We start from the raw sequence: 20001 nt of genomic DNA on the forward strand, positions 1-20001 counted from the left end.
TTGCCACTCCCCTGACCCCTGCTTAGTATTTACTAGGGTGTTTAGTATTTACTATTTACTAGAGGAAAGACTCATTTATTTTATCTCCTGGTCAGCAAAGGAGCATTGGCTGCAGCAGCACAGCTCAGTTTCTAAAAGGATTTCCTGGACTCTTCCCCCGCCCCCTGCCCCCCGCCATCTTCCTGCAGCACAGGGTATGTGGAGAAATGTACTTCTTTTCAGAGGCTACTGCATAAATTTCCCAACATACCATGCACGTTTCCCAGGACTGCAGAGAAAAGAAGCATTGCGGGAGTCTTTTAAAAAACTGCAGCCATGCCACAGCAGCCACTGCTCCCTTACGATTGGGAGCAAAAAGAAATGGAATCTCCTGATCCAGCCCAATAAATACTAAACAAGGTCAGAGGAGTGGTGAAGGAAGGAGGAAGGCCAACATTTTGTCTCCAGTCATGATTCCACCCAATTCAACCTGAAATAGGCTTTGGTTTTATTTGGGTCTAATTAGATGAAAATGGGCGGAATCAGTGTGGCCCCCATCCAGACACTGAAGCGTTGCACACTCCTATTGGACACGATTTTGTCCTGGAGCCGTAACCCAATGTCCAGGCAGTAGGAGTAGTAGCGATAGCACTATAGAGCCAGTTCTTACCCCTCATCATTGCTGTCATATATTGCAACAGGTTATACCTTCTTGCATAGGACTGAAAGAAACGAGGAGAAGGTGGGGAAGCCAGACTCCTTGAATCTGAGTTTTCTGACTTATCACAACTGGAGAGGCTACCCAGCCCTGCCCTTAGGTAGCTATATTTAATACTAGGAAATGAGAGAAGGATGGATCTAGCTTTAGCCGCACCTGCACAAGTGCCGCTATAACCAGGAGCATAGGTATAATTGGGGGGAGGGGACAAATGGCCTTCCCATCACCAAACTTGGGGACTGCCTGCAGCCTGCCCACCATGTTCTCTGTCCTTGTGCAGTGCCCCTGCACCGGGAGTCTGATTTTGCCATGCTGCATCATATCTAATCCGGTACTTGTCCCCTAACCACCCGCCACTTCCTCCAACCCTTGCACTGGGCTCGTGCCACTCAGTCCCAGAGCCGGCCATGCCATCAAGTCAATATGGAGCTTCCCCATCCCAGCAAGAACAGGTGGATCTTTAAAGCAGGCCTGTTCTTGCACTGGCACAGTAACGTTATAAGGCTACTTCAACACAGCAGGTGAGGAACTGGGGTTGAGCATGGAATTCAGCTCCAAAAGATTGGCACTACTGGCAAAGGTAGGCTGGCAGTAGCAAGCAGGCAGGTGGGTGGTGCCATGGGGAGGGGCAAAAGGGGGCCACCAGTCCACCAAGTCAGGCAGCGGGGGCGGGAATCCCATCCTCAAATCTTTGTGGGGCTGCTTTTGTATGTGGTCCAGAAACTGCAAGTAGTGCAAGATGTGGCAGCCAGGTTGGTCTCTAGGTCATCTCAAAGAGACCACATTAATTTTATATTAAAAGAACTGCACTGTCTACCAACACATTTCTGGGCAAAATACAAAGCCTATAAAACCCTAAACAACTTAAGTCCAGGGTATTTAAAGGAATGCCTTCTTTGTTAAGAGCCACACCACCTGTTGAGATAATCTGAGGAGGTCTGTCTGCAGTTACTACCCGCTCCTCAGAGATGGGCCTTCTCCATCATAATTCCAGGGCTTTGGAATACGCTCCCTGCTGAAATAAGAGCCTCCCCCTCCCTGACAACTTTTTTAGAAGCTGTTAACCATTTGTTCACCCAGACTTTTGATTGATTGATTAAGTGCTATCAAGTCAGTGTCAACTCTTAGCAACCACATAGATAGGTTATCTCCAGGATTATCTGTCTTCAGCTTGGCCTTTAAGGATGCTCAGTGGTGCATTCATTGCTGTCGTAATCGAGTCCATCCACCTTGCTGCTGGTCAGTCTTTTCTTCTCTTGCCTTCAACATTCCCCAGCATTACAGACTTCTCAAGGGAGCTGGGTCTTCGCATAATGTGTCCAAAGTATGATAGTTTGAGCCTGGTCATTTGTGCCTTGAGTGAAAATTCTGGTTTGATTTGCTCTAGGATCCATTTGTTTGTTTTCCTGGCTGTCCATGGTATCCTCAAAAGTCTTCTCCAGCCCCAAGGTTCAAAAGCATCAATGCTTTTTCTATCTTGCTTCTTCATAGTCCAGCTTTCGCATCCATAGAGTGCCACAGGGGAAACCATTGTCTAAACTATTCTAACCTTTGTAGGTGTAGACACATCACAACATCTAAATATCCTTTCCAAGGCCTTCATTGCAGTCCTACCAAGTGCTAATCTGAGGCATATTTCTTGACTGCTGGATCCTTAACTGTTGATGGTCGATCCTAAAAGCCAGAAGCTATCCAACACTTCAATATCTTCATTGTCAATTCTGAGGTTGGTTGCTGTTCCATTGTCATTAACTTAGTCTTCTTTACATTTAATTGTAGTCCCATTTTTTCACTGTGCTCCTTGACTTTCATTACTAGAGCTTGCAGTTCATCCTCATTCTCAGCTATCAGAGTGGTGTCTTCAGCGTAGCACAGGTTATTGATGTTTCTTCCTCCAACTTTAAAACCAGGCTCATCTTCCAATCCAGCTTCTCTCAGTATATGTTCAGCATATAAATTGAATAAAGAAGGAGAAAGTATACAGCCTTGTCTTACTCCTTTGCTGATCTGGAACCAGTCTGTTTCACCATGTTCTATTTGGACTGTGGATTCCTGCCCTGTGTATAGGTTTCTCATGAGAACAATGAGATGTTCTGAGATTTATTTATTATTTATTTATTTATTTATTTGATTTATATACCGCCCTTCCAAAATGGCTCAGGGCGGTTCACAATTAAAACAACTTATAAAACAGTAAAAAGCTAAAACAAATTAAAACAATAAAACAGCTAACAATTTAAAACATTTTAAAACAAAAATAAAACATTATCCCCAGACCCCAGCTCAAGAAAACATAGACTCAGTATAGAGGAAAAGGGCCACAACTTTGTTAATTATTACACACAGCATGGCAGACTGGAACACCAGGTGAATTAATCACCCTTAAAGAACAGTGCGGGCCAATAGAAGCAGGTCAGAACTCTGAAATCCTACCCAGCACCCTACTGGGGCGGAGACATCCTGGCTCGGGAATGGGCAGGTACATCCCACCCAATTCCTTCAAAGCCAACCCCCCCTTCTGTAAGAGAGGGTCTGGATACTTCTAGGCATTCGTCCACCCCGGACCGCACAGCCCAAAGGTTAGAGAAGTCCTGAAGCAGGGTTCATGGCAATCATTCTCCCCGTGCCGCACAGGCTACAAAGGAGCGATTAACCAATCACCCCTTTTACATATCCAAGGGTGCTCACCGATGTTCTAACCCTCAAATTGCCACCCCGCCCGCACTGTTCCTGCCATTGTGGTTGACCTAACTCTAAATACGCACCCAGGACACAGAACGGAGTAGGCGAAAAAAACCCCAACAGTGGCCAATGCGTTGGGAGCAAAAAATTCCTACTCGGCCCCCTCAGGCGGCCAGTCGCTAGACCCGCTCTGCACCGGGGAGGGAGGGAGGGGAAAGCCGCTTCTCCTGTGATTGCCTGACCCCAACTGAAGAGAGAATGGAAAATGGAGGATGGGGCCGGGATTGGTCAATCCTGGCCGAAGCCCCGCCCCTTGACCAAAGAGGTCAAACGGAACCCTTCCTGGGCTTCGCGCAGGACAGGCTGTGAAAAACTCCCTCCCATCTGCACAAGGCGGGGGGGGTTATTAAGTCATTAAAAACACTAAATCAAGTTAAAAATTAAAAAATTAAAAGATTAAAATATATATATATACATACATATACACATATATACATATACATACATACACACAAACACACATACACATATATATACATATATATATACACACACACATATATATATATATATATACATATATACACATACACACATATATACATTTTAAAAGCCCTGAAAGGCCAGGCCAAACAAATATGTTTTAAGGGCCCTCCTGAAGGCCAACAGAGAACTCGAATTACGGAATTCCGCAGGGAGCGCATTCCACAGCTCCGGAGCAGCCACAGAGAAGGCCCGCCTCCGAGTCGCCACCAGACGAGCCGGTGGCAACTGGAGACGAACCTCCCCAGATGACCTTAATGTGCGGTGGGAATCGTGCAGAAGAAGGCGCTCTCCAAGGTAACTTGGACCTAAGCCGTTCAGAGCTTTAAAGGTAATCACCAGCACTTTGTATCTTGCCCGGAAACATATCGGCAGCCAGTGTAATTGTTTCAAAATAGGCGTAATATGGTCTCTCTGGGTTACCCCAGAGACCAATCTGGCTGCCGCATTCTGAACTAACTGAAGTTTCCGAACAACGTACAAAGGCAGCCCCACGTAGAGCGCATTGCAATAGTCAAGCCGGGAGGTTACCAGCTGGTGCACCACTGTTTTGAGGTCATCCTCCTCAAGGAATGGACGCAGCTGTCGAATCAGCCGAAGCTGATAGAAAGCACTCCTGGCCACGGCCTCCACCTGAGAGACCAGGGTGAGGCCTGGGTCCAGGAGTACTCCCAAGCTGCGCACCTGCTCCCTTCGGGGGAGTGTAACCCCATCCAGCACAGGGAGATCTAACTCACTCCTCAGATTCTGAGCCCCCACAATGAGCACCTCCGTCTTGCTTGGATTCAGCTTCAATTTGTTCTCCCTCATCCAGCCCATTACTGCCTGTAGGCAGGCATTTAAAGACTGAGTGCCATTTCCTGAAGATGAAAAGGAGAAGTAGATTTGGGTGTCATCAGCATACTGATAACACCCAGCACCAAATCCCCTGATGACTTCACCCAGCGGTTTCATGTAGATATTAAAAAGCATTGGTGACAGAATGGAGCCCTGAGGGACTCCATATAACAGCTCCTGCTTTGAGGAGCGACTGTCACCAAGCTCCACCATCTGGGATCTGCCCGAGAGATAGGAACGGAACCACCGCAAAGCGGTGCCCCCTATTCCCAACCCCTCCAGGCGACCCAGAAGGATACCATGCACATCTTCCTAAAGATATTCCACAACTTGACATGGTCGACGCAATTGAAGGCGTTTCTGTAGTCAATAAAGCACATATTGACTTCTTTCTGGTATTCTTTGGCTTTCTCAATTATCCAGCATGCATCAGCAATGATGTCTCTTGTTCCTTGGCCTTTTCTGAAACCAGCTTGAACATCTGGCATTTCCCTTTCCACGTAGAGCTCTAATCTGCATTGGATGATCCTGAGCATTATTTTGCTAGCTTGTGAAATGAAGGCTATTGTGCGATGGTTTGTGCAATCTGTTAAGTCTCCTTTCTTTGGTATGGGTATGTAGACTGACCTCTTCCCATCTGTTGGCCACTGTTTTGTTCTCCAAATTTGCTGGCATAGTTTAGTTAGAGCCTTGACTGATTCTTCTTCTGTTGCCTGCCATATTTCTGTAGCTATTCCATCAGTTCCTGTAGCCTTCTGAATTGGTAATGACCGGAGTGCTGATCTAACTTCATCTTCACATACTAGAGGTTCTTGCAAGTAGAGAAAATCTTCTAGAGTATCTTGGATGTTGACATCCCTGCTGTACAGATTTTCAGTATACTCTTTCCATCTCTGTTTGATCTTCTCTGAGTCAGTTACTATCTGTCCTTTGGCATCTCTTAACATACCAATTCAAGGTTGGAACCTCCCTCTGAGTTCTGAGATCTTTTGGAAAATTTGCCTTGTCTTTCTGTGTCTGTTTCCATACTCAAGGTCTTTACATATGTCAATGCAGTATTGCTCCTTGTCTCTTCTAACAGCTTTCTGAAATTCCCTATTAAGTTCCTTCCTACAGTCTTTATCTTTCTTGACTTTGGCTTCTCTCCTCTTCTGGGCAATTTCCACTGTCTGTTCTGACATCCATTTTGCTTTCTTCTGTTTCTTGGTCTTTGGCAGTCTCTTTTCACATTCATCCTTAACCACTTCTTTGATTTCATCCCACAGTTCTTCTGGTTCCCTATCAGTGAGGTTCAGAACTTCAAAGTGGTTCCTGATGTTGTCTTTGAAAATGGTGAGTACATTCTCAAGATCATATTGTGGAAGCTGGATAGCTTAGTTTTTCATCTTTAGCTTGACTTGGAACTTCCACATGAGCAGTTCGTGATCGGTTTCATGATCGGCCCCCAAACATGTCTTTGCTGTTATAACTGAAACTCTTCCACCTCGTTGCAACAATAATGTAATTAATTTGATTTCTTTGTACTCCATCAGGTGATGTCCATGTGTATAGGCGCCACTTTTGGTTGTTTGAAGAATGTGTTAGCAATGAAGAGATTATTGGCTTGGTAGAAACTAAGATGTTTGTTCTCCTGCTTCTTTTCTGTTTCCTAGGCCATATAGACCAACTGTGTTTTCCTCCTTACCTTTTCCAACTTTGGCATTCCAGTCTCCAATCATCAGGATCACACCTTGCTTTCATGTTCTGACAATTTCAGACTCAACTTGAGCATAAAACTTATCAACTTCCTCTTCTTCTGCATCGGTCCTTGGGGCATAGACTTGAAGAACTGTCATGTTAAAGGGTTGTCCATGAAATCTAATTGATATTAGTCAGTCACTGACCGCATTGTACCCAAGTGCTGTCATTGCTATATCATTCCTGACTATGTAAACAACACTGTTCCTCCTTTGGTTTTCATGTCCTGAGTAGTAAACGGTATGATTTTCTAACTGGAAGTGTCCCATTTCAGTCCATTTTAATTCACTGATGCCCAAGTTGTCAATCTGTAGTCGATCCATTTCATCTTTCACTGTGTGGAGCTTTCTCATATTCATGCTTCTTATATTCCACATTCCCATTGTAATTCTGTCTTTGCCGCTTCGGAGTTTCTTTTCAGCAACATCAGCTGCTAGACGTCCAAAAGGCTTTAATCTAACCGCATCATCAACACCGTCGGTACTCTGAGAGATCCTCAGCTCTTCTTCAGTAGCATGTTGAGTACCATCCGACCTGAGGGGCCCATTATCCGGCACTATATTTGTTGGAAGTGAAGGACTTTGCTCTGTCTCTTGTCTCAAAGACAGTGGAGGATAGACTAGTGAGTCAGAGGGCTAGAGGGTCAAGACATTGGTCATCCCTTCTCTACTGCTCTGACACTATCCCTTTGGAATGTAGATTGCTACTTTTAGGGACTAACTTCCTTCCTTCCTGCTTTGCACTTCCTCTCTCCCTTCTCTTCCTGTTCCTTTTGCCTTGCAACATGCAAGCTCCTCTCCCCTGCACCATGTGTGCAGAGATGCAGAATCCATCTGCATCCAGCTAGCTAGCTAGATTAGAGATCCTAACTCCTCACTTTCCTATCCAGAATGGAGTTCTCTAATAAATATCATTTATATTCATTTGAAACTATGAACTGGCTCCAAGTTACTTTACTCTTAGCATACACACATGCCTAACTAAATTCCGCTGTGTTGTGCCTCTGTGCACTCTGCTATAATGAAAAAAAGTTTCTCTTACCAGAGAGAATTCCCAACAATATCGACAATCATTTCATTTTGTTTATCCATGTGGTTTTCTTGGTAAAATACAGGAGTGGTTTACCATCACCTTCTCCCATGCAGTATGAAATGATGCCTTTGTCATTGTCACTGAAGTGATTGTCTGCCTCCAGCACCGTCCTGTATTGCTGCTGCCCAATATAGGTGCCTGCTTGCTTTAGTTGGGCAGCTGGGATGACCTTTGCGCTTTGGGTAACCCTACTGGGAGTATATCTCCCAGCGTACTTCGCTCATCCCTCCCAGGAAAACACACACACACACACACCAGCCACGATAAGGCTACATAGCAGGACTTGGGGGGACAAGAGACTTAACTTAAAAGTCTAAAGACAACAAAAATTATATGTGTTGTTTTATTGTAAACTATGCAGAGATGTGAGTTTGGGGCAGTATATAAATATGTTCAAATAAATAAATAAATAAATAAATAAATAAATAAATATCTTGTCCTAGGGCTGCCTTCCATCTCACTAGACTTCTGCATCTAACTATTTGTATAGCTGAAGCTAAAACTGATCTTTAGGACTGAGCAGCTCAACACATGAGTTAATTTCTGTATTATTTTTGCGTGAAAGTTTATTCTGTGAAAATCTGACTTAATTTCTGACAATATGAAGTTCTGTTTTTTATATTTATACTTTATTGCGCTTTCTGATCTTCTTTGGATATACATTTTTAATTTTGTTTGATTTCTTTGTGTCATTTCTTTGAAAAAACGCAATTAAAATATCATTTTAAAAAAGAAATGCAGCATCCAGCCACTTCTTACCTACAGTGAAGCTCATATAGGTCACTAATAGTATGGAGCATATGCAGTATACAGTCTATCCAGATTTGAAGGGGTAGCTTTGCTGTGGTGGGACAAACTTACTGTTCATGACCCCACCCTCCTGGTAGCACATATCAACAGATTGCTACATAAGCATTTTTGCACTCATCCTGAAAAGAGGTTTTGTATTGAATTTGGTGGTTTTTGTTTGTTTTTTAAATAAGATGGCCAGAATCAGTAGGGCACTGCATAATTCTACAAATCATAGGCATTGTTTCTATAGGTGCCCATGGCATCTGCTCAACTTTGGTACACGTGGCAATGTAGCAAAAATAATACTCTTTGTTGTGTTTCCCTATTACCAAGATCTTACAGTTTGAATGGCAATAAAATGCAAGGATGGGTTTTCTTGGGTGAATATGTCTGGTCCACCTGCACTTGATGAGCAAAAACTGAGCTTTGAATACCATTAAAACAATCATCTCTATCAGCCCTTAAGTTGCATACAGAAGTGTCCCTTTGTGAAGTGGCTGCACTGGCTTGAATCTAGGAAAATCACCAAGAGCTATATCTTTTCATGGTTCCTTTAATTTATGGAAGGATAAAATATCACTCAAAAGGTAGCATTGCTTCCTTTCCTAGTTTGTTCTTTTAATTTATCACGATTGAGAATATCTAATTTGCACTTTACAGTCTGAGCGCATGCAATGTGATCTGCATACACAATTCTACACAGGCTGGTTATTCACTTTAGATGGAAATAAGTTCCTTATGAAGACAAGATGCTAATTAAAGCATGGGTGATAATGATAACAAAATTAAGATAATTAACCCTGAAATTAGAAGCAATTACATAGAGAGTGCACTTATCTACAACAAATCGCATGGAGGTGAACATGGCGTCTAAATGGATCTTGCATTTTTTTAAAAAAAAATCCATAGTTTTATATTTTGCAAGAGCTTAAAGTTATTATCACGAGCAGCCTGGCCTAGGTTAGGGTGCTCATGTGGAGCACCAGGATCACTCCAGATGCTCCTGCCCTGCCTAACCCTACTTTTTGCCCTGGCCTTTAGCCAGGGTTAAGGGCACAGGTGCACCCTTAACCCTGGCACTGGAGTTGTGTGTAATGCTTGGGCTGCACGCAAGCCAGGTGGCAAGAGCCGGATCCCTCAATTCACCATGCTCCTGGAGCAGTGCATTGAGGGATGCTGGAGTGGATGCCTCCTCTGGCTCCCTTGGGGGCTGCCTCTTCTGACTCCCTTGACCTAGGCCACCCAGATGTCCATTGTGCTGGTGCAGCGGCCTCCAAAATAGCCACAGTGCCAGTAGAAAGGCCCGAATGGTCCGAAGAACAGCTGAATGGGCCGGATTTGGACGGATGGGAGGCCAGCGGGTGGAGGAAGCCATGGACCTGTAATTTTATTTTTAAAGCTTACAAACTCCCCACCACCCCCAGACTGAACTGGAGTGGGGTTCAGGGGGTACTGGACCGAACTGGCCCAGCCCAGTTCAGGTCCGGACTCGAACCAGACTGGACCAGCCAGTTCCGTGCACACCCCTAGCTGAAAAGCAATATATAAATAATAATAATAGTAATAGTATTAGTAATTTACCTTCTCCTCTAGAATCCCAGGTGTGAGCATGCACATCCCCCTAAAATAGCCTTGCCACCCATACTTTATTTCCAAAAACAGTTCTTTATTTGGCATTAACATGTAGGTTGTGCCGTCGAGTCGGTATCAACTCCTAACCGGGGTGGAGCCACCATTGGGAGAACGGGTTCAAAGAACCCAGGCCACCACCAATCAGGGGCCCCGCTTGTGCCCCAGACACACACCCCATGTCTGATGTCAGACACGGGGGGCATGATTTCACTCCCAAATGGGGCCACATGGCCCCATTTGGGAGCACAACTGGCCAGCGCTCCATTCGCAGCATGGCCAGAGCTACTCTTCCTGCCTTTGAACGGTAGGGAGAGTCACTCCGGCTGCACTGTGAATGCAGCGCTGGCTGATTGAGCTCCCAAATACTGCCCTGCGGCCCCGTTTGGAAGTGAAATCACACACCCCGTGTCTGATGTCAGATGCGGGGTGTGTGGCTAACCGCTCTCTGCATCGGACATCAGGGGGCAAGGCTGGGAGAGCTGTGGTGGAGGCAGCACCCAGACCACCACTTGGTTCCCTCCGTGGCTGCTCCTAGTGATCACATTCTATGTGGTTTTCTTGGTAGAAAATAGCAGTGATTTACCAGTGCCTCCTCCCGTGCAGTATGCGATGATGCCTTTCAGCACCTCCCTATATTGCTGTTGCCCAATATAGGCGCAGTCTGAGAAGCACACTGGAGGGAATTTGAATTAACAGCCTCTTGCACTCTAGGCAAACTGCTTCCCCACTGCACCACCGCAGCTGATAGCATTAGCATGTACCTGTTCTTTATTGACTTAATAAAGAACACAGTTTCTTCTATATTTTCAGCACTCTAAACAAAATGAGTTCATTTAGTTGTCTAAAGTGCATGATAATGCTTTGAAAGCTCATTGCAATGTATGCAAAATAGACTCTTTAGTTTCACACTGTGGAGTGTGTGAGGTGAAGGATGTCCAGCATGCAGCTAGAGAAGGTCACGTTCACAACATTGGAATGAGGGGCCAAAATCAAGCCATACCCAAGTTTCTAATTAATGAAAGTTCATCAGAAGCCAATAGGGTATCTCTTTTTATCATCTCTTGTTGTTTTACCAGTTAAAAGAAAGTAAAAGAAATTTGAGGGACTCTCTCGGGTGACAAAGCTACCCTCACTTTATATGAAAAATGTTAAGCATGATCCCCACCATTAAGGTCATCTGAGGAGGTCCGTCTCCAGTTACCACCAGTTCGTCTGGTGGCAACTCAGAGGTGGACCTTCTCTTTAGCTGCTCCTGGGCAGTGGAATACACTCCCGGCAGAAATCTGCAATTTGAATTATTTGCTGGCTTTCAGTAAAGCCTGGCCTTCCAGGGTTTTAAATAGTTGTAATTGGTTTTAATGTTGTAACCTGTTTTTCAGGGTTTTTTAATTGTTGTGATCATTTAATTGCTGTTTTATGATGTTTTAATTGTTAATTGTTTTATACTGTTTTATAATTTTTGTTTCGTTAGCTGATTTTAATGGTTTTATTTTTAATTGTAAACTGCCCTGAGCCATTTTGGAAAGGCAGTATAAAAATAAAATAAATAAATAAATAAACAAACAAACAAACTAGTCTTTCTTCTATGCTGCTAATATTTTTATATTACTGAGCCTGGATGTTTGCATCAAGCTTCCTTGTTTTATTTATTCATTTAAACCTTTGTGTCCCACCTTTCTAGCAAGCTAGAACGTAGGAAAATAGGAAGCTGCCTTAAATCGAGTCAGACCCTTGGTTCATCTAGCTCAGTATTGTCTACACAGACTGGCAGCAGCTTCTCCAAGATTGCAGGCAGGAATCTCTCTCAGCCTTATCTTGGAGACCCCAGTGGGGGAACTTGGGACCTTCTGCATGCAAGTGCTCTTCCCAGGGTGGTCCCATCCTAAGGGGAATATCTTATAGTGCTCACATCTAGTCTCCTATTCAGATGCAAACCAGGGTGGACCCTGTTTTGGAGACAATGCATTCTTGCTATCACAAGACCAGCTCTCCTCCCAAGCTATTCAAGGCAACTTACAATACCAATACAATACTGGTCTTGTAGTAGCAAGCATGACTTGTCTGGTTAGCTAAGCAGGGTCTGCCCTGGTTGCATATGAATGGAAGACTACATGTGTGAGCACTGGAAGATATTCCCCTCAGGGGATGGAGCTGCTCTGGGAAGAGCATCTAGGTTCCAAGTTCCCTCCCTCGTATCTCCAAGATAGGGCTGAGAAAGACTCCTGCCTGCAACCCTGGAGAAGCCACTGCCAGTCTGTGTAGACAATACTGAGTTAGATGGACCAATGGTCTGACTCAGTATATGGCAGTTTCCTATGTGCCTATGTTCCTGTGTTCCACTGAAATCACTGAGTGATCTTTACTAAAGGCTCATAAATTTCAAAAGAACTCATTTATGGCTAACCTAGTCTGAATGCTACTCATGAATTCTTAGAAAAGCAGTATCTTTTCTAGTCTGAATGCTACTCATGAATTCTTAGAAAAGCAGTATCTATATATTTAATTCTCTTAGCGGGGCATGTGTGCCCAGGATTTGGCAGCGGAACTCTCGCGACACGCTGCGAGAGTTCCAGCATTAATAATGGAGGCAGCCTGGCCCGGCTGAGTGAGGAGGGAGGAGAGGGGGAAGAAAGCAGTGGTGGGTGGGTGGAGAAAAGGGGTGGCAGGTGGATGGGGGGGAGAGAAAAGTGGCAGCGGCAGCCGGATGGGGGAGGAGAAAAAACGGCGGCGGCGGGTGGGTGGACGGGAGGGAGAAAAAAGCCACGGTGGGGGGGGGGCGGCAGAAAGGAAAGGCTGGTGGGTGGGAAGAAAGCGGTGGTGGGCGGGCAGGAGAAAGTGGCGACTGGCGGGTGGGCTTGGGGGGAAGGAGGCCAGGGGAGGGACTAGAGGTGCAGAAGGTCTGCGCCTGGTTCAGCTAGTATAAACATATTAGATAAATGTAATACATTAATACATTACACTACTAATAAATTATTGTTCATGTTCTGACAAACACATGTAATTTTATTAGGATCTTATAGTGAAGCTATTCTTACATGATGCCTAACCCAGGCTTGCGCATGAAACTGCACATGAGAACCACCATGATTGGTCCCTATCCCAGCGGAGCAGCACCACCTAGCCTGGCTTCTAAGCCTAGCTGTTAGCCGAGATTAAGGGAGCAAACACTACTTTAACCCTGTCTGCCTGCTTATGTGCAAGCACGGTGTGCTTCTAGCCCAGCCGCACACAGAGATGGGCTCCTAGGAGCCCCATCTCTCAGGGGAATCCCCCAATGCATTGCGTGTGTTACATGGTGCATTGTGGGATTCCCGGAGACCAGGATACGTCATCCCGGCCTCCAGAGCTTTATGCTGCACCATGCAGCGCTGCTGTCTGTGTTCCCAGGAACATGAAATCACTCATCTGGGGGGAAGGTGAGTTTAAGCAGCATTCCCACCCGCTGGCCACCCCGCTTGTTCTTTATTTTGGGGCTCTTCATTCAGGTGGCAAACCTATCCTAAAATTGTTGGGAATTCTCTCTGGTAAAAGAATCCCTTTTTCATTATAGCAGAGTGCACAGAGGCACAACACAGAGGAATTTAGTAGGCATGCGTGTATGCAGAGACTAAAGTAACCTGGAGCCAGTTCATAGTTTCAAATCAATATATATGGCATTTGTTAAAGAACTCCATTCTAGATAGGAAAGTGAGGAGTTAGGATCTCTAATCTAGCTAGCTAGCTGGATGCAGATGGATTCTGCATCTCTGCACACATGGTGCAGGGAGAGGAGCTTGCATGTTGCAAGGTAGAAGGAACAGGAAGAGAAGGGAGAGAGGAAGTGGCAGGAAGGAAGTTATTCCCTAAGAGTAGCAATCTACATTCCAAAGGGATAGTGTCAGAGCAGTAGAGAAGGGATGACCAATGTCTTGACCCCCTAGCCCTCTGACTCACTAGTCTGTCCTCCTATGTCACTGAGACAAGAGACAGCGCAAAGTCCTTCACTTGCAACAAAAATACCTTATGACAATCTGTTAACTTATTACTGATATCATCTATATTCTCAGCTTGGCACAGATCAAACTGCAGATGTGCATGAAAAAGCAAATGGCTGAGTGGATGCTGGCTCACATGAGTAAAAGATAAGCCGCAAGACTTTTCCCAAGCTTGCCATTTTAAAAATCCTAGTTAAGAAAGCTGTTGCTTTGTTCTGCCTGTTGTTTACTGGTTCTGGTTCCAAGGTGTTTAAGCTCGCATTTAGAAATTTGGAATCCTGGATCATTCCAAATGTGCATTACTGAACCAGTTATTACATGCAAATAAGCAAGGGGCTGGACTTCCTCTCTCCTCCTCTGGGAGGAGTAGCAATATTAACCACATCTGTTGTGTCACTGCATGCAAGGAAATGGTCTGTCACGAGTTTGTGGGGATAATTTTTTATCTTTATTTTTCTGGACATCTTCATAGAGTGTTCTTTGGTTTGTAACTGCCTGTGGTCACGCTCACCTCTTGTTACCCTTGCCTCTCCCTCTGTTATTCTCCCTGCAACACACCAAATTTTTATTGTATGCTTCTCAGGGAAGAAATCACATTTTGCTCGTGTTGCCTGTTAAAGTTCCATCACCATAAACTGTATGCCAGTGGCACTCAATAATTATAATCATAATCATAGCTTAAACCTTGAAGTAAGCAAGGCTTAAGCAAGTTTAGAAATAAGACTTAATAGATTAGTAGTAGTAGTATGTTTATCAAATATATGTAAACATGGACTGTACATATTTCTATGAAGACAGTGTGTTGCTGATTAATGATCTGTGTTTAAAAAGCAAACTAGTTGATAGCATACATTATAATGAATTTCCTGTTAAATACCTATTTCCATACCTATTTGTCAGTTGGGCAAATGTATTGTTGATGCCACAGACTGAATTTACAGATTAAATTAGGAATTTTCAGAAGGAAACATTGTTGACAAAACCCAAAAATCCTGTGGCTTGTTCTTTGTTGAGTTCCCATACACTGCCCAGGTTTTGTCTCCACATAAATGAAGCCAATGGAATTTACCTACAGCAGATCTTACTGCAGAAAACTTTTCAGCTCCTGGGTTGCTGTCACTAAATTGGACAGAATATGCATCAAGAGGGCAAACTACATTTGTAATTTATAATTAAGAATAATCTTTTCTTGCATTTGAAAAAAATCAGTAGAAACATGGAGCTCCGTAACATGTTGGGAACTGCAATACCCTTTTGGCGAAGACAAGCTCTAAATAAATACACAAAGCTGGTTTTGATTTTTTTTTTTTAAGAAAACTTATTTTTGAATTTGTGCTCCAAGACAGATATAAACCTAACATCTCTGGGGCTATCAGAGCGTAATTATTCCCCACCTTCTCAATTACAGTCTTCCCAGATATCAAAAATATGGTTCAGATATCAATATACATCGGTCTAAAATTTAATAAGCTTTTATCCCCTTGCTATTAGCATTAAGCTGGATCTCCTGGGCTAGTTTGGGGTTAATTGCCAAAAGATTTTATGGTACATCTAATTGGTTCAGTCATCTTTCTATGCCATAAACCCTAACAGAGAGCCAATAGGCCCTGAACTCAGACACAAGGCCAATAGCCTACCTGTTATTTAGTATGTGTTAGACGTAGGCATTTTCCTTTTCTTTTTCTTTTTTTCTACTTCACTCCATGTGAAAAGAGTTAACCACACAGAAAAGGTACCACCCCTCCACTTTGCAAAATGGTGAAATTAAATTTTCCATACAGCTACCAGGGGACGGCAGTAAATTACCCTGGTAAGAGAGTTTACATTGATTCTGAGGAGGAGGAGGGAAAAAAGCACTTGTCCATATGTAACAACGATAACCTTTTAGTAGATTTGGAAAACAAATCTGACACCCCATTAAAAGGCAAATGATTTTTTCTCTACTCAAGAAAAAGAAACTTTTAAAACACAGAAGGCTATTAATAAATAATGGAGCTTTTAAAAATAAGGAAGACTGACATGAAAGCTAAGGCTATAAACTGTATCAGAAGTAGGATTTTGACTTGTGTGGTATATTTGTCAAAGATGTAACATGGGATACAATTTTTATTAGCTGTACAAAAGATATTTTATTGAATGTCACATTGTAATTTGATTTTAAAAGAAAGACAGAGAAATTACATTTTCTAAGGTATATAATACTGCAAAAACATGCTAGCTTTACTAACCACTAGCCACAAAAAAGAAATAATTAGGTCTCTCCCTTCTAACGCTCTTTTGCCAGGAACATTTGTTTCCTTATTTCAATTGGATATATTTCCATGAACGTTAACTTCCAATATAAGTAAAGGGAGTTCCTTTTCCATTATAAGTGAATAGATAAAGCATTAAACATTTTTAAAAAGTTTTGTATTTAAAAAAAAATAGCAATAAACAACCAATCAGTGAGGAGGTAATTTTTTTCACCTAATCCTTAGTCAGAATTTTAACAAAATCAAATCCTTAGAGTTTTAACAAAAGTTATACAATTAAGATGTTAACTATAAAACCTATTTGCATATTGCAAATTAAAACAAATGCCTGAAATCCTTTTAGTTTGTAGTCCTTAAATTCCAACTACAAATATCTGTATACCATGTTTGTTTACCTTTCAGAGTACATGTTTTGAATCATAAGAGCAGTCTGTATGGAGTGGCTGTACAGATTTTTTGCTGAGATGATAGTGTCACAGTGACCTTTTTTCCATCTTAGGGATCCTTATAGCTCTCCAGTCCAAGTGATTTTTCTTTATATTTCACAGGGGCACAATTTTCATTTGCATGATTGCATACTCTAAATAAAGATCCTTGGGCTAGAAAGAGTAATTACATTGTGCATGTGTACACACAGACACACACATGCACGCACCACAACACAGATATTTTTAAAAGATTTGTTAATTTAAAATTCAACCACTGCAAGTTCAATTGCTCTAATGTAAGGGCCATAAGAAAAAAAGCATCATGTTGGTTATGCAACATCATCCTTAATATGCACCACTGCAATACCACTCAACAGGAACCTGGTGGGATGACAATCTATGAAGCGATAGCTTGCCACTGTGGGCCGGTTTGGACAATACTATTTCAACCCATGCAATTAAAAGGAGGATGTGCCAAGAGTGCACCCATTGTGACATCTTCCATGGACATCCTAATGCCCTCCTGGCATGCAGTACATGTTTAGTACATGTGCTAGTATTCTATGGGTCATGACTAGAGTTGTTCTTTGGAAAACCAGCTCTCCATGTGATAAAGGAATACTCTGGGAGGGCATCTGGAAAGTATCATCCAAATGGCCCTGTGTAAATGTAACCATTTGGTAATCCTGCATTCTGTATCAGGTAAGAAGAAGTTATCGCACACTGGGTGCAGATGTGTGGAAAAGAGTCATCTCTACCCACACTCTCTTATCTGAAAGAAACCATTATGTATAATAATGAATAATAAATAAATAAATAAATAAATAAATAAATAAATAAATAAATAAATAAAGGTTTCCACGGCAGCACATGCTCAGCAAGCCAGTTGGCTGAGAATTGATGCAAGCATAGTGGCCATAGAGACTACCAAGACCTGGATGCCTGCAGTCTCTTTTTAAAGAAACTTATTTTGAAATTATATTATGATTACAGACTGGGAAAACAGATAATGATAAAGAAAAACAATAATTTCCAATTACAATACTATTATATGTGAATCAGATTTGCTTAATAGAGAGAGAGAGAGAGGCGCTTCCTTATCTGTTTCAGTAATCAAATTCAAGCATACATAAGTTCCAGTACTGAAATTTGGTCCATTATATATAACACAACAGTACTAAAATTCCGTCAGTAACAAAAAACCAACCACTCTTCTTTAATAAGCTGTTAATTTTATGAGATACATTAAATCCCACACTTTTTGTAGCAATTCAGACTTTGTAAGGTGAGTCTGAACCTTCCAAAGCCTAGCATAAACTATTGCTGAGCAACTAGTACTTTTAAAATTAACTCCTGAGATCTTACTAGTACTGTATGCTTTACAAAATTCAATAGATTCACATGCCAGAGGTCCAATGGCAACTATATGGCAACCACTTCTTGGATTTCTCTCAATGCCATTCTAAAAAAAACACAAATTAGCCTCTTATAGAGGACCAACACCTATTAGAAAAGTCGTCTTTACTCCGATAACAGTCAAAGCAATTTCTTTTATCCAAATTATATATATTTGACATTATCAAGGTTATAAGGTGCTATGGTATCACCATTTTGTAACCAGTCTCCTTTAAAATTGAAGCTTATTATGTATGGAGATCTTTTTGTGAGAATAAAAGACCATGCTATTATCGAAATAGTTCACTGTAAATCTTTCCCCCACTTTCTCAAATAAATTTGCAACCAACATATTCAATCCCTCCCCCACAAAATAGTGACTGACAGCCAGACTAAGTTACTCAATGATATTGAGATGATATAAGGACTTAATTTCAATAGGACTTTCATCAGGTAATTTAGTCAGACTGTCAGTCAATATATTTTAGATAAAATTTTCTTTTTATCTAAGCCTGTAACTATTTCTCAAATTCTGTTGCCTCTAAGGATAGTATGTTTTCTCTAGTGCATATATAGCAGGTTTTCTTGAAAATATTGCTCAAAATGCTCACTTTATGTCTTTGTCTACCCATCAGCATAAGGTACTACTGCCTCATTACCATAGAGATCTTTCTATCAATATATCTTATATTGTTCCCATGATGTAAAGTTCCTAAATTGTTGCTTGAGATTAAACCACGTTTTCTGTGTAACAGAAGCAAGCTGAGATATGTTTGTTTGTTTTTGTTTGTTTGTTTGTTTGTTTGTTTGTTTGTTTGTTTAAAGATTTAATATACCGCCCAATCCACAGACTCGGGGCAGTTTACAAATAAGAACAGCATCTGAGATTAAAAAATAATAATAATTAAAGGGCAAACTCCTGGCAGAAAAGAAATGTCTTCAATAAGGTTTTAAAGGCTGAAAGGGAGGAGGCAGACCGAATCGGGTGTGTGTGTGTGTGAAGAGAATTCCAAAGTGAAGGGGCAGCAACAGAGAAAGCCCTTCCATGGGCCCTAGTACTATGGACCTTTCTGAGACCAGGGACCGAAAGAAGGGCAACCTGAGAAGATCTCACAGGATGGGACAGGAATGGCCAGGAGAGGCAGTCCTGCAGGTAAGCAGGTGGTAAGCCCTGAAGGGTTAAAGCCCTGAAGAAATAAGATATCAGCTTATATTATTCAAAAAAAAAAGTTATATTATTCAAAAAAAGCCTTTGTGTCTTTGTTTTTTCTTACTGTATGCTCATTCTAAGTGAATAAATGATTGATCTCCATATCCTTGTAACAAATCAAGAAATCAAACCATCTTGGCAGCAAAATAATAGAGCTAGATACTAGGATCACAATAGCCACATTTCTCCTACTAATGTCTGATCTGACTATTCCTTCTTTTGTATTAGATCATGTAATCATTTTTGCCACTATCCTGAAATCTTATCCAATGGTGTATTACACGGTAAGAAAATAAATTTTAGTAAGATTGCGATTTAATGGCATTATTTATTTAATGCATTTATATACTGCTGCTGCTACTACTACTGCTATGACACCTTTCTGCCAATGTGTTCAGTCAATCCACGCATCCATCTATCTGTCCTAAAAAGATTAAATTGCGGGGGGGGGCGGAGATATTGTCTTGAACTTTTTTGCAATATCCTCACTTGTTAATTGCATGCTAAAATATTGAATTTGTCATTTTGTAAAATTAAGCTTATCTAAAATCTAAAAAGGCTTTACTTCTACCGGAATCCCAGTGTGTAAGCAGTGTAAAGTCACTAAGTGGAACTGGTGAAAAAGAAATCCAGCAATATGAATTTAATATTTAGGGCTGTTTTAAAATTAATGATGTCACAAAAATGTATCACATGTCATTCAGCAGATGAAATTTATTGCTAAATTCAC

At 42.0% G+C, this 20001-nt stretch overlaps 1 pseudogene; it reads right to left on the reverse strand.

Moving 5' to 3' along the window:
* Positions 1-225: 225 nt before the first annotated feature.
* Positions 226-20001, reverse strand: part of LOC128350510 (uncharacterized) — a 56982-nt pseudogene continuing 37206 nt past the window's right edge.

Source organism: Hemicordylus capensis, chromosome 3, assembly GCF_027244095.1.
Source record: "Hemicordylus capensis ecotype Gifberg chromosome 3, rHemCap1.1.pri, whole genome shotgun sequence".
Taxonomy (NCBI): domain Eukaryota; kingdom Metazoa; phylum Chordata; class Lepidosauria; order Squamata; family Cordylidae; genus Hemicordylus; species Hemicordylus capensis.